Source organism: Amblyomma mixtum, chromosome 4 (assembly GCF_055824585.1).
Source record: "Amblyomma mixtum isolate Tamu chromosome 4, ASM5582458v1, whole genome shotgun sequence".
In the NCBI taxonomy this organism is placed as follows: domain Eukaryota; kingdom Metazoa; phylum Arthropoda; class Arachnida; order Ixodida; family Ixodidae; genus Amblyomma; species Amblyomma mixtum.
Window position 1 is genome coordinate 79208429 of NC_143015.1, and position 14887 is coordinate 79223315.

The window sequence follows — 14887 nt, forward strand, 5'->3', positions numbered from 1 at the left end:
GCTAACCAAGAAAGATGAGCCTGCATTTGATGCCGAGGATGAGAGAAATGCGCATTTGATCGCTGTAACGCTGTTCGAAGCAGGTAGGGAACTTGAGGACTTGGGTAATGCGCCCATTCCTGTAGGCTTCAATATGGCGCAACATACATCATTACCAGAAGTGCGGAAGCAAGCTGGTGAAGTTAGTTGTCAGAAAAGAAGGCGTGACAGCACGATTTTCTTTGAAGGGAACGTCGGTGGGCAGCTGTACGAAGAGCTAGCGCTGCATGAATCTCAATGCAAAACTGCACGTGAAGTAGCCGATGAGAGTCCTGAGCGTACTGTGAAACTCAAAGAAGGGGAGAATGCACACGCGAGGGCAGCAGCAATCTTCGTAGCCCGCGGGGAGCAGGTGAGCTCTATTGATCCGACGGCGGCGGCAGCCTTTAGAACCGGCGCTGTGCCGGATAATTCAGAATTTTTGTCCAAACTTCTGGACAAGGCTCAAAAGAAACAAGTGTTGTTTCGAGATGTAGGTGGCTAGAATTTATTTCTGCCAGTTTGGGGCACCGATCTGACATGGTGAATTCTGGAATGTGCAGATTGGTCTCCAGCCTTGTGTGTGCGGGTTGAAATATCCGCTGTGTGCGCGCATGTGTGCGTGCTGGTGTACTGACCGGACAGCCGGCGCATGTGTGCGTGTGTATGTACTTTTGTTGTTGGACACCGTGGCTGAACTTTAATGTCCCACTGACAACAAGTGTCTGTGTGACATTCTTGGTTGGGAGGAGTGAAGCTCGCGGTGCCGTATGTTGTTTGCTGCATCCGGTCGCTTTATGGGAATGCCCATTAAGTCCCTTTTTCTTGGGCCCTCCGCACAACCACACAGGAAGGGGTCAGTCAACCCGGCGGGAGAAGAGGGGGCGCCGAATGGCGGGGGATTACAGGAGACGTCAAACATCCCCTCATGGACTCAGTCGTTAGGCGGCATCCTGTGTGCACGTGTGTACGGCGAGGCTGACCCGCGTCACAGTGCGTGGCTCTTTGTACCATGTCTGCAGCGGCATGCTTTGACATATTGTCACGCTAGCTGCAGGCATGAGGAGCGCCGACGAGAAACAGATGAGTTGAAATGGCGTTCCTCGAACTTGGCGGCAACCGGACGTTGGGAAAGCGAGTGTTCGCGAAGCTCGCAGCGGGAAAGCATAATTATCCGAAATCGTGATGGTGGAAAGTGTGCATATGTGTACAGTGTCGCGATGAGTTACCTCCTTTCCCCATTCATTCATTGGTTGTGTTGTTCTTTCCCCAACTGCTGATTTGTGGTATTTTCCTTTCCCCAATAAGTTATTGGGTGGATGTTTGTATAGTACTTGATTGGTTATTCTCCCACCGAGGGCGGGGACATTGGTTTTAAAACCAGCTGCTTCGGCAGAACCGAGGGCTGGTTTCGTCACCTAGAACTGCGAGCCAGTCAATTGTAAATATGTTTTCTCCTTGCTTGTATCCTCCGTTGTGCTTTTAATTGTTATAAAAGTTAACCTCTCCTAAAGTGTCCTCTTGCAATGTGATTGAGCAAAAACGAATCTTCAAGACGTCAAGAATCCTTCAATCATCATCATTAACTAAATTTCCCTCTACGAGATCAAGAGAGGGAATCCAACTATGACAAAAACTTCATCCGCATTGTTCGCATATCTGTGGAATCTTTTCTGGAACTATTGTCCATATACTTGCAATCCACATTTTTTTCAGTTTGAAGGAAAATTACATTTAAGAAAACTGCCGTGTGCATTGGGCCAAGTGTGGCACCAGTTTTGAGTGAAATTTATCTGAGTTATGTTGACAAAGCCATCAATAGCAACATACCCGCCGTTGTAAAAAGAGCTATTCAGATACGTCGACGATTACCTTCTTTTTGTAAGGACGCCTGACCTCTCGAAATGCGTCGAGGTCATTCTGGAGATATTTCGCGAACGTGGAAAGGGCTTAAACTTCGCTTTTGAAACCCCGTCGGGGGTTTGCTACCGTTTCTTCATTTAAGCTTGAACTTGGGGCAAGGCCATGTTTGTTGGATGCGTGCACCAAAATCGAAGAAGCCTTTGCCCTGTTTCAAATCCGGCCATTCCAAGTTAGCTAAGTGTGGCATAGCCATTTCATGCATAGGTTCGGCAATCTTCAAATCCTGCGAGCATGCCATTAAGTGTAGCTTTAATGAGCAGGTGCACAAATTGAGGTCAGCAGGCTTCCCTGACGATGCGATCTTGCTCGCGTGCAGTAAGGTCCTGAAAAAAGTTAAGGCTTCTACCAAACGACAGGCATCTGAAACAAACCGTCAAAAGGAAAAGAAAAATATCGCGGTCATAACGAATGTCCATGCTATGTCGCATCGTCTACGACAAGTTGGACATAAGTATGGAGTAAAAGTTATGTTTCCTGCGCCCGTTAAGCAACGCAGCATTTGTGCTAAAGTAAACAGAAAAATAGATGAAAAGAAAAGCCGTGCAGACAGTGGAAAATCCCAGGTGCGCAAAAGGGGTTGTGTACACAGTTCCATTCCCATGAGGCAAGAATTATATCGGTCAAACAGGAAGGTGTGTCAACATTAGGCTACGTGAACATGAAAACTCCTTAGGAAAAGCACCCTCCTCGAACCTAGCACTACACCATAAGGAATGCAGCCACAAGCCCACTTTACACTCTCCTTGCATGCCTTTGTTCAATGATGCTTCAACTTTGTACAAAGTCTAAGAGCACTTGCTGCTGTGCTAGTTGGTTTTTGTTCATATTTGAATAGGTTTCAGGCGCAAGAAAACAGACAAGACACATAGGAAGGTAACAGGACGAAGCGCCACGTCCTGTTACCTTCCTATGTGTCTTGTCTGTTTTTTGCGCCTGAAACCTATTCATATATGAACTTTGTACAAGCAGAGAGAAAAATTAACTAGAGATTTAAAAGAAGCCTGCCTCATTCACAAGAATTCTGATACGTGCGTAAGCACCCCTTCGGTCATCATCCATCCCCGCGAAATCGCATAACTGGACAAAGCTGCCTGATGTCTGTAATTTTATCCGCGAACATGCGCACTTGGTTGTCAGATTGTTATTTTGTACATATGCATGTTGCTCTTATAAACCATTCAGTTGATAGTCAGCGCTCGTGTCTTGTCGCTTCTTTCTTGTGTCCTCGTCCTGTGTGCGCTGTTCAATCCTACCATGCACCAACTAGCTCAACTCTCCGTACTTTTAAGAGAACTTATTGCTGGGCTAGTTGGTAATTCATTGTAAAGGAAAGGCGCCAAAAACCACTCACACACAAGGCAAGAGAACGGGACAGAGCGCCACTCATAACTAGTTTATTTTGCAGAACCCAGATACACATTTACGCTTAGCCACCGCCTGCGCAAGGAACAAAATTACGCATCAATGTGATAACGAACGCTCAAAAAACTTTTTTTCCCGCCTGACACAGAGATACAGATGTTTCGCTGACATACCAACTGCCTTTCTTACTGATATAGAACGCTTCCAGTGGTTCTCTGGTTTTGATATTGCTGCTTCTGGCTAGGATCCGCACGTATGAGAAGCATGGCTCACAAGAGCGTGAAGGGCATGATCTGATATGTTTCGGCAAATTAGGGCCCTCGTTATTTTGTTCTACGTTTCGTTCATGTTCCCTGATTCGCTCATTAACGCAGCGCCCTGTTTGTCCTATATAAGAACGACCGCACGAGAGGGGAATTTCAGAAACAACCCCTTCGGCACATCTCATGAAAGGTCCACCATGCTTAGTACCACAGTTGTGAGTGGCGCTGTGTCCAGTTCTCTTGTCTTGTGTGTGTGTGTGGTTTTTGGCGCCTTTACTGTACTCCGTACTTTTATCTGAAACAGGCCTTATGGCTCCCATTCTGCAGTAAGTACGGCGTTGCTTGCGGTGTCGTCGTCGTTGGTGGCGGCGGCGTTGTGCGAGAAAAAGCAGATGGACTTTTTGCCACCTACGTAAGTGACTTAGTGACGTCATCACAACCTGCCTTATAAGCAACCTGGGTCTTATAAGCCTAACCGGTGATAGGGCCTGTCATCGCAGGGCAGGGCGTATTCATAACCACTGCGCCAGAACTCTCCGTTATCTATGAAGACAAGGAAAAGGGGAATGAGGGGCTCGTTATAAATATGAAACAAGCCAACAGCCACAGAAACCCCTTGGTTTTTGTGGCTGTTGGCTTCTTTCGTTATCTATGAATGTAGAGAAGATAATGATCGGTTCCGCACATATGGGCATTAAGCAATTAACGATATGGGCATTACGCCATTAACGATTAACTGCATCGCCGCGCAATCTGCCGCTGCACCTCTGGTGTCGAGACATCGCAGGGCGCCTGCGCGTCCTTTCACGCTATCAACTCTCGTGAAAGGACGCGCAGGCGCCCTGCGATGTCTCGACACCAGAGGTGCAGCGTCAGATGGCGCGGCGATGCAGTTTCGTCTGATTCTGGCGGCCTGTCGCGTGCCTCGGCTTATTTTGCCGCCGGTTGTAAAACCCTTCGAGAGTACATGGGCCCGTATGTGATCTCCGAAGAAAGAAGCGAGACGAAAAGGCACTGACTGCACGAATGGATACTTTGATGCTTTTCATGAAGTAGGCATGAATAAAGGCGCAACATGGATTAGCTTGCACATTATTTTACAGCAACAAAAAAGAAAATTAAGGTGCTGCTAACCAAAATTGGCGCATGCATGCCTGCCCGGCACCTGAACGGATGCCGACGCGAAGAAAAAGGAATATGAACAAAAGAAAGGGTTACATTTAGCAGAAGAGAGAAAGGACGCGCTTGAATCTGCAGCGTGGGGCGGTAGGGGTCGCTTTCTTTATTCACTACGTCACGCTCGCACTTCGGCGGGCACCAAAAGGTAGATGCAATCAGATAGTCCGCTGCAGGCGAGAAAAATAAGACACGGCTGCGAATATTAAAGGACGCGGACGCGTAGTGCGATATCTCGGCACCAGATGGCGCGGTGATGCAGTTGTACTTGTTAAGATGACACATGTGCAGTGTGTGGTAGTTCTGTGGAAACAATTGAACACCTCATACTCAAATGGGATGGTATCCATCCGGATGTCGATGCAGGCGCAGTCACTCTTCCTGAGGCCCTAGGGTTTAAAGGTAACAATGGTCATGTAAATAAATCTGCACTGGAAGTTAGCAAAAAGCGATTGGAGGATTGGTGGCTGAAAAGCAGAGATATGACATAAGGTTAGAAGTGTAGGAAACCGTAGTGAAAGAAGAAGGCGAATCTTAATGAAAATTAACAACACAGTTGAACAAAAATAATGAAAGAAAAGCTGAGTATGGTGGCAGTTGCCACCACCCCGTTTCAAAGGGGACGCTCCTATCCATCCATCTATCCATCCATCCATCCACTTGATTTTCACGGCCTGTCGCGTGCGCCGACTTATTTTGCCGCCGGCTGTACGTGGGCCCGTATGTGAACGCCCCTTAAGGCCGATTCACACGACGGACCGTTCGCCCGCGGCCCGCGCACTACGTGTGCATACGTCAGCACTTTGAGAGGCGCGCTGGATGCATGGATGGATGGCGGCCGACAGCGCGCCCCTGAAAGTGCTGACGTATGCACACGTAGTGCGCGGGCCACGGGCGAACGGTCCGTCGTGTGAATCGGCCTTTACGGAAGGGCAGCCAGACGTTACGCCTTTAAAAACAGATGCACCGCTGGAACTCGGTTAATATAGGCGTAGTACGGATTAGCCAACAAGCCTCCATTCCGTGCGGAGAAGTTTCAAGGTGACGCTAGAGTACTTGATCATTTGGTAAATGCAGAGCCGGGAATTTCGTCTACCATATGTTATAATGCTTGCTCGAAAAGGAGAATTTCGCAATTCTCACATCACACCTTCTTCACCGTTCGTCTGAACCACGACCGAGACAGATCGGCAGTATTCCCTCTTGTTCATAATGCTTGCTAATAGATGGCGCCACACGTACAAATAAATCTGTGCATTCTCAGTTCCTACGGCTGCCTTCCGACTAGTTCCCCGGTCTCAACGCAACCACGAATCCTCACCATTCATCGCCGTCTCCGATAGAGGTACACTCGCAGAAACACACCAACACAATGCATGTGCAAAGACCGGAGTCTTCAGCAGCAACGAAGGAGTTCTCGCCGGAGACCGTCTCGATTAGGCGGCGACGATTAATTGAGGCGCGACACGACAGGAGGCAGGGGGGGGGGGGGGGGGAGCGCCCACGGCAAAAGACCGGGGACGCTCAAGGTTAGGCCTAGCAGAGGCGCAAGAGGCTCGCGCATACACCGGTGGCACAGCGGCAGAGACGGTGCAGAAGACGGGAGAAGGGCCCCGCGGAGATCTCCTCCGGCCCATTAAAAACTGGCACTTCATTAGCGCCCGGTCTTGGGCCGCCGAGGCAATTAATCGCCTCCGCAGGCGTACGCAGGCCGGGTGCTCGCGCGCGTCGCCCTCCAGAGGCTGTTGGCGAAACCGTCGGGGTTCTCTTTGGGGATGCATTCTCGCCTGCATTTCCTGGCAGCGACACGGTGCGTTTGGAGGACCGGTGTGGGTCAAGGGGTTGGTCTTCCATCGAAACGCAGCCAGGCAGGAAGGCAGGCAACACAAGTTTCGGCGGACAGCTCTATTCCAGACATGCCGTGGCTATGCATAAGCAACGTGAATTGTAGAGAGGGCAGTTTCCACATTTTAATAGCGTCCTGGTGCACAGCATTAGCGTTTGTGGTTTTGTGATCACCTAGTGGTAATCTGAGTAGTAATTGTTTGTACACACCGTCCCCGACCACAAGATGCCTCTGTGCCTTGCCTGATCATCCGATCACTGATTTTGACAGAATGAGGATATGCTAATCACCCTTTCACACAGAAAACGCCATCTGAAAAATGAGGCATTATGCGGTAAGCGACTAAAACAAGTTCCTTAAGCGGCATCCGAGCATTCATAAAGGGGCACAACTGCGGTTGTACCACAGTTTAACACAGGCGATCAATTTTTCACTCGGATTTGAATATATTTTTGAAGTTCACTCCAAACTGACCGTCGAGAACCGATTTAGGCTGTCGGGTTAATACATTATGCACTGATATGCGTAGAGTCGCACCTATACGGCGAAGCTGTCCAACACTGCTTTGACTTCGGCTCCGGGTTCATTTAACCCGGGCAGCGTCATTATCCTGCAGCGACATACGAATACACAGACGATTTCTCACTTCGCTTTCATTGAGATACGGTCAGTCACGAACCCGCAGACTTATACCCCTGTCAAGCGCGCCAAATGACGTGCACTTACGAAGAGTCCACTGCAACCCTTGCTGTGCACTTTGCGCCATGCGGAGCTAACCGGGGAAGCAGGGTGCTCTCGTCGATACGAACATGACGGGTGGCTAAAAACAAACTTTTTCGAAAGGGCGATTTGTAAGCGCAAGCTTCAGAATTATGCTCGTTTAGGGCAGTACAGCACGTAAAAATAAACACCACTTCATTTTGTATCATGACTGCATTAAATGTTTTATGGTAATAGTATAAGACAAGTTCTTAGCACATCCAGAATCCGGACGACAAACAAAAGGGTGGATTACAGCGGGTTTTAGCAATGTGCTATTTTGCTAGCTAGTCGCTGTCATAAAACCACTGCACAAAGAATATATGTAACCGGTAAAATAAACTTGAATGCGTAATTCGTTATATATTACATTTCATGCCCAAAAATCGCTCTCGTCGAGGCTACCTACACGGCACTCAAAGTGTGTTCTTTGAATGCACTGCGACCCGAGTGCGAACTTCGGTGAGTTCAGTTATATCACGCACTTAGCTGTGCTCGAGTGCACTCGGAAAATTAGAACCTAGACGCTCGCACGCAGTTTTCTATTCGTTCTGAGATGTGGATAAACTGATGAAACAATCAGCAATGATGCGTCGATCTCCCACAGCAGATGTAACGCTTTATACGTGTCTTTATGATGGATTTTGTCACACTCAGGGCTCTTTATCAATCCTTCTCAGGGCTGCAGTATTAAATGGGCGCCAGTATCTTTTTTTCCAACATATGCGATTTGAGAAATGGGCGCAGAAATATGGCTGAAATATATCCGTGTTTGTGTGTTGGAAACTTTCGGCTGCGCGACAAGCAATGCCCAAATAAAAGGAAATGCTGAAATTCTCGAGAGGCACTGAAAAATTACAGCTCTCTTCGCTGATAAGATCTGTGCTTATAAGGGCTGATTCCACTGGCACGACTGCTAATTAAGAGGTGCCGAAAAGTGTTTTACGGCATGGCAAATCGCACTTGAATTCGTTTATGATTTTCCAGCGTGCTTTCGCTGACTGTCAAGAGCAGGGAAATGAAGCACTTGTAACCAAACTAGTTTAATTGCAACGCTGATTCAATTACAACCAGCAGAGAATCAGCTTCCTATGAAAATGAGCCTTCTTGACCATGGCTGTTGTGCCTGCCACTCCGCTGGCCAATATATAAAAAGCGTTTTATTTCCGGGCCTCAGGACTTGGGAGGCAACAGAGATGGGTTCTTTGGTGCTCTGAAATCCCTTATACTTTTCTCAGTGTTTAAGCCATTAAGTCCGCAGACAATGTCGTCTCAACCTCATACAGGCTTCGTCATACAAGTGTCATACAATTTGTATGACAATGTATGACATCTTTAGGACAACTATTATGGTTTTGCAGAAATTAATGTCATATGTATGATGTCTGTATGATAATTGTATAACATTTTATGACATCTCTATGAGGTTATTACAGCCTACAACTTTTTTCAGTATCATCCGCTGGTTTTGCAGACACTTGCAAGAAATATGGTGAAAAATAGTTCAAAAGTCGTCCGGATCTATCGCTTCTGATGATGCCAACAATTAGTATGCTTCTCTAAAGTACAGGCATAGCACATCCTTTAAAGGAGTCACGGCTCGCTCTTGGCAGGAAACAAGTCACAGTGACCACATCCTGCAGGGGTGCGTAAGGTTTAGATAAAGACATTGGCGGCTGCCTTGGAGAAATAGAGCAGATCGGCGAAGTGTCACAACCATTCCCTGTGTAGCACTGTGCATGCAATAAGTTCAGGCTCCTAGACTTTATCTTTTATATTAAGGCATCAAATCGAAAGCTATCACATTCTAATGAGAGACCATGCCCAGCATTCTTGGACAAAAATTTGCATATTGGAGAATAGTAAGGTACTGTTACAGAAATATTGAAGGTAATAGTCCATTCTTTCGATGTGTAGCAAGATCTTTCTCTTGAAGTTTTTCCATCGCTGCCATAGAAAACCACTGCCGTAGAAAACCAATGCAAGAACGTTAATAGCAAAAAAGAGGCAAGCCTGCCGATAGTAGTTCTGCTGATATGTTGATAATTATTGTGAAATCTTACAATATATGAAAAAACTGCGTTCAAGAACTCTCTGCCGTTCAGAAATGCTTTCCTCGAGATTGTTGCATATGGAATCTATACACTTACTGAAAGCGGGACTAACGGCCGACTGATCGTTAACCCAGGAATAGACGTGTGCACTGCGTTGTCTTACGTTGTGTCGGTTTAACTCGCTTTACCTATCGCACGTTTTTCATCTGAATTTAACACCTTTCAGTTCCACCAGAGAATATGGCGTCTACAAACCTACTAGAAAGCGGGACTAACGGCCGACTAATCGTTAACCCAGGAATAGACATGTGCACTGCGTTGTCTTAAGCTACGTCCGTCTAGCTCGCTTTACCTATCCAACGAGTTTCATGTAAATGTAACACTTTTTAGTTCCCACACAAACCAGGAAGCGAAACTAATTAGTCCCTCCTGGAGTCATTAAATTGGCGTACAGGAACAGGCCCTTCTGGACGTTGTTAAACCTGATAGAAATGACGGCAAGTATAACGAACGCAGCGCACCAGGCCGCAATCGCTTCGTAACCACCCGCCACTTTCCGTCCATGCCATGTCTAAGCAGTTCTGCCGGATAGAAGGATAGAAGAAAGAATAAATACTAAGAACCTTGCCCGACCACCGCGCCACGTGAAAAGCCGGCCCGCCACTGAAACAGCGTCCTTTAAAGCAGCCACGGCGCCTCGGGCAACGCGGCACCTGAGGCAGCGGCACCTGAGTCCACGTCGCGTGAGCGCGTCCGTGCCGGGCATATACATCTCCTCGGCACGCGGGATTAACTCATCCTAAATTAATTACCGCTCGGACGAGGGCTTCGCGAGGCGTGAGTAATTGCGGAAGACGCGTAAAAACCTAATTATTTCCTCGCCGCTCCCGCTGCTCCCTTTTTTATTTTTTTATTTTTCTCGTTCTTTTTTCTACCTTTCATCTTTCTTTTAGTGCCTGCGGCTTCTGGTCGTCTTTCTTACGTCTTACCGCAAGTTTGGCTTGGCATTCAACTTTTATGTTACAGCTTTTTTTTCCTGTATATAGTGTGTTGCAGTTCTAAACGCCAGGGTCTTCATTGCGTTTTTTTATTGTTCTTCAGTCGAGCAACAGTGCAGTTTTCGGTTCACTTCTAGGGTCGCGTCCACTTCAAAGAAGAACCGCCCTGCACCACCTTTAGCCCTATTTTACCTGCACCTATAGGAGAGCACCCTTCCCCGGGACCTCACTCAGCATCTCCTTAATGACTGTCAGTTTTCCGTATACACTGTAGCATATTACAGCAGTGCTAAAGTTCTACAGCATACCTCTGCATGTATATTATGCTTGTTCAGTGTACTAAGTACTTTTACACTACTTTAAACAGAAAGCGACAGTAGGAAAGAGATAACGAAATTAGACTTTTTTGTGTGCGTGTTGTGCGCAGGAGGTACTCAATTTCATTGGCAACGTATGTTTTCATAAAATGCTGTAAAAGCAAACGAAGTGCGCCTTTTGAAGTAGGTTGCTAAAATGACTTTTAAGCCTCAGTTGACGCCTTGTTGAGTTCGTGTTGAATCAAAAGGAAACCAACATGAACCCCATATGTTCAGTCTACACAGCAGCTGCTAAACAAAATTTTGGGTGCCGAGCATAGTTTAGATTTGGGAATTTAAGTTTATTTTCAGTTGTGGTTTTACAGTGCATGCAAATAGTAAATTTAGGCGCATAGGTGCAGCTGAACTCCCTTTAGAGAGTATTTTAAAACGCAGGCACTGCACTACATTGCGTGCTTAAATATTCTAAGGGTGAGACCCCGTATAAAATACAACCTACGCAAAACTTGCATACGTCATGTTGTCGGCACTCCGTGGATTATGATATTGTTCTGTGCTAACACCTGATCTCTGCTAACTGTTCTAATCAGCAGGCTTCTTCAATAGACCAAATATTTTGTTTCGTTCACATGTATTTTAGTTTCCAAATTCCCGCTGAAGCCCACACGCCAATATTTAGCCAGCCAACAGATATTTAAATGCTGTTACGGCGAATTTTCAATGTCTGTGCCAGGCGTACACCACGTGCAAGTCCATTTCAGGTTACTGATTTCTTATCTAATGTGTTCTTAATATATTTCTAAGTAATCCGTCTCAATCTATTCAGATTGCATAATATGAACATACTTCATACTGCGCAGAACAATCCTGCAGGATGTCACAGATTCGAATAGTGCATGTGTGTGTGATGTGATTGTTTTATGGTTTGTGATCGCATGGCCTCTCACGAAACTTACATACGACGTGCAGTTGTGACCGGTATTTTCATGTGCTTTGCTGTAGCTCACTTTCGCTTTATTTTTAACTTGAGTTTGTATCGAATTCTCCTTTGCCCTCTCTTTGGCCATTTCTTTTCATTATATTTCAACTGAGCCGGTTAGAACTTGCGATGCAGGCCGGAATGTAATATTGTTCAGTCTTTTTGCGTTTCCCAGCATATCATTTTCACCAGCCGGTGGACCCGGCCTGCTGTCTCCACATTGTGACTCTGTGCTGAGTTTCGAAGTATAAGCTAAGCGCTTTTTTTTAAACCGAATGGCGCGGTGGAGATGTACATGGTCGCACCTGTATTTCAACGAAACATTTATGAGCGCCCAAGCGCATTCCCTGGAACATTAGTACGAAGATTCGTAGCGCTATGATACCAGCTTTATTTGTTATTACGACGAGCTATAGGCTGCATGTATTTCCTTCTCTGTCCGCTTCTTTCTACTATCATTCACATGAACAATTGCTAGAGTGAATTGCTCTTAGGTATCAAAATAAGTTGTATCAACATGGTGAAATGGGAAGAAGCGTAAGGATGCTTCCCCGTGTGCTGTGCGAGCGATCTCAATGACTATCTTTCTGCATTTGGGAATTACTGGGTGAGACTTTGTGCTGCTCCTCGTTACTCTTATATTTTACAGTTTCCTAAAGCCTGGTTTTTCGGCGGGCAGGACCCCGACCTCGCTTTTAGTGGCAAGTGGGCACGCATGACACCTGGTTCTTTAAATGACTCGTGTCCTTTCTAACTGATGGTATGAAACAGCGCCACTGATTTTTGCAGAACACCGACAAGAGGCGTTATCACCGGTTTCACAGGTCGCCAAGTCAGAGACGTTCCCAACGCAGCAGTATGTCAAATGTATTCATCATCCTCATCCTCATCATGTCAAATGTACTGGCGCATCGGAAAATCCTGCAAATACGCTCAGAGATGTCCATCCAGTGCTGCATTTTGGCTTTCCACGGGCCGCTAATTAAGCCGCAACACACCGCCATTAAACGAGAAACGGAAATAGGCCTTACAAAACTATTATGCAGCACAATGTGGTTTTCGAGGCAACTGGCCCTGGAATGCTTCCCTAGTTCCAATGCTCACCTACGATCAAACATTCGCTTTCAATACACATTTAATGAAGTCTCAAGCAAAGAGCCTGCTTTAAAATAACTTATGCGCGAAGCGCCGATCACAAGCTGACACTGTGTTTAAAAAAACGACATCAAGTTGTCGGTCAATCTGTATATGGATGTGCCAAACACAAAGTTAACATTTCTCAGCACTCCCTTGGCTGACTCCGCAGTATTTAAGAAACTCGCATAGACGGTGGCGCTTCTTTTCCCCCTGTCGGCCGTTTTGGGAAACTATGCTGTCAAGCAGCGACAGCGCCGCGCCCCGGCGGTCGCTGTCTCGCAGACGGTGCCGAGCAGACGATAAGGCTCTGAAGCAGACGAGCGTGAAAAAAGGGCGTTCCCTTATTTCAATCTCTCGCCCGGCGTGCACTCGTGAAACACCCTGTTCCGCCTGCTTTCTTTTAAATGACCTCCGGGTTTTTTAATTTTCGCTCCTCAGCGTCTCCTAATGATACATCGCCTCCGTCTTATTAAACCTTGACCGCTTTATTTTTCATTTAATTCCTTTTTTTCTTCCGTGCACCAGCACACCATGACCTGCCCAGGTCGCCTGCTTTGAAGACTGGCCATTTCTCTTCGGGCGCCATTCGTTTCGTACAGGTTTTCAACTTTTATTTCTTTTTTCCTTTTCAACCCCTCCTTTTTCGTTTCCTTTTCAAGACATTTTTTTCTACACTGACCTCACCCGTGTAAGCAATCATAAGCTTATTTTCGTTGGTACCACCGGTTTCCGTATCGTGCCTTTTCGGGTTTTCTTGAGTTAGTTTTCAGTGCAGCCGTTCGCTGTTCTTGGAGCCGTCCAGCCTTTTCGTGTGCCGGTGTTTTGGCGTCGCGATCTTGATTCATGCTGCTTGCGCTGATTAACTCGGCGGGCCTCGCTTAATTAATGCACCGCCTTCTGCCCGGAACGGCGAGTCCTTCGCCCGGGCTAATCATCTTAATGAAGGTCATTTAGGATTCGGGTGGCTCTTGACCGCCGCTCAGCGTTCCGGTAGGATGCCATTTTCGTTGGTTCTTCTTTTCGCTTGCATTCCTTTCCGCTATATCTTGCGATTTCTTTTCAACTTCTCTTTATTTCAGTCCGTCATTAGAAAAGTTTATATGTATTCAGTGTAACTGTCTAATAGACACGTTTAACTTACAGTGCACCGTGCTACCGTTAGGGGAGTACCGGGAGCCAGCGCGTTGTCAGTACGCATGCGCAGAAAGCCTTGTAGGCGCCAGATGGCGCCAGGTAACCGGCAGCTGAGCGCTCACGCCTCCTACATCCGGACCAATCAGCGCATTCGCACTGGCGATGGGCGGGCTCCCTGCATCCCGGTAAGAGCAACGGTAAGACAGTACACGTTATGGTAACACTGTACACGTTAAGTGCCTGATGTCGTACTAACTGGATACGGGGATGTAGCTCTCTATACACGTAAGCAGCCGGTTTAAAAGAAGAAAGTATTGAAGAAGCGTAGCTAGTTGGGCCAATCGATGCATGTTAAGTGGAAAACCAGCGGAAAGGACGCGTTCACAAGCAGGAGGAGTACACAGGACAACGCTAGTTTGTCCTGTGTACTTCTCCTGCTTGTGAAAGTGTCCTTTCCGCTGGTTTTCCACTTACCAAAAGACACAATTTACAGGAAATCAGTCCCACGGTCGTTAAGCTGCCTCAACGAGGCATGAATTGTCGAGACAGTGCGGGAAATAGAACAGAAAAGATACGGGGTCATATAAAAGCCTTTTGTTACCTGGGTCTAGGTGCTAATTTTAGCTTAGGGGGGTTGTACTAGCGTAGACATATACCGGATTACCTGGTGCCCCTTGAGGAAGTGTAGTGGTGTGGGTGGGGCCCGTCGGAGCAACTGCGCATGTGCAAGACGCATCCGATAATCCGCTGTATACATCTGTCTACGGTAGACCATCTCCGCTGTGCTAAAATTCTCTATTATTATTCTCGTGTCTTCATGGCTGGGGTAGGCATGTCGGAATCTAGGGCTGGGACATGTTGCCCAAGAGCCACAGCTGAATGAAGCCAGGTACACTAGGGCTTGCACGCCGGAGTTTGTAG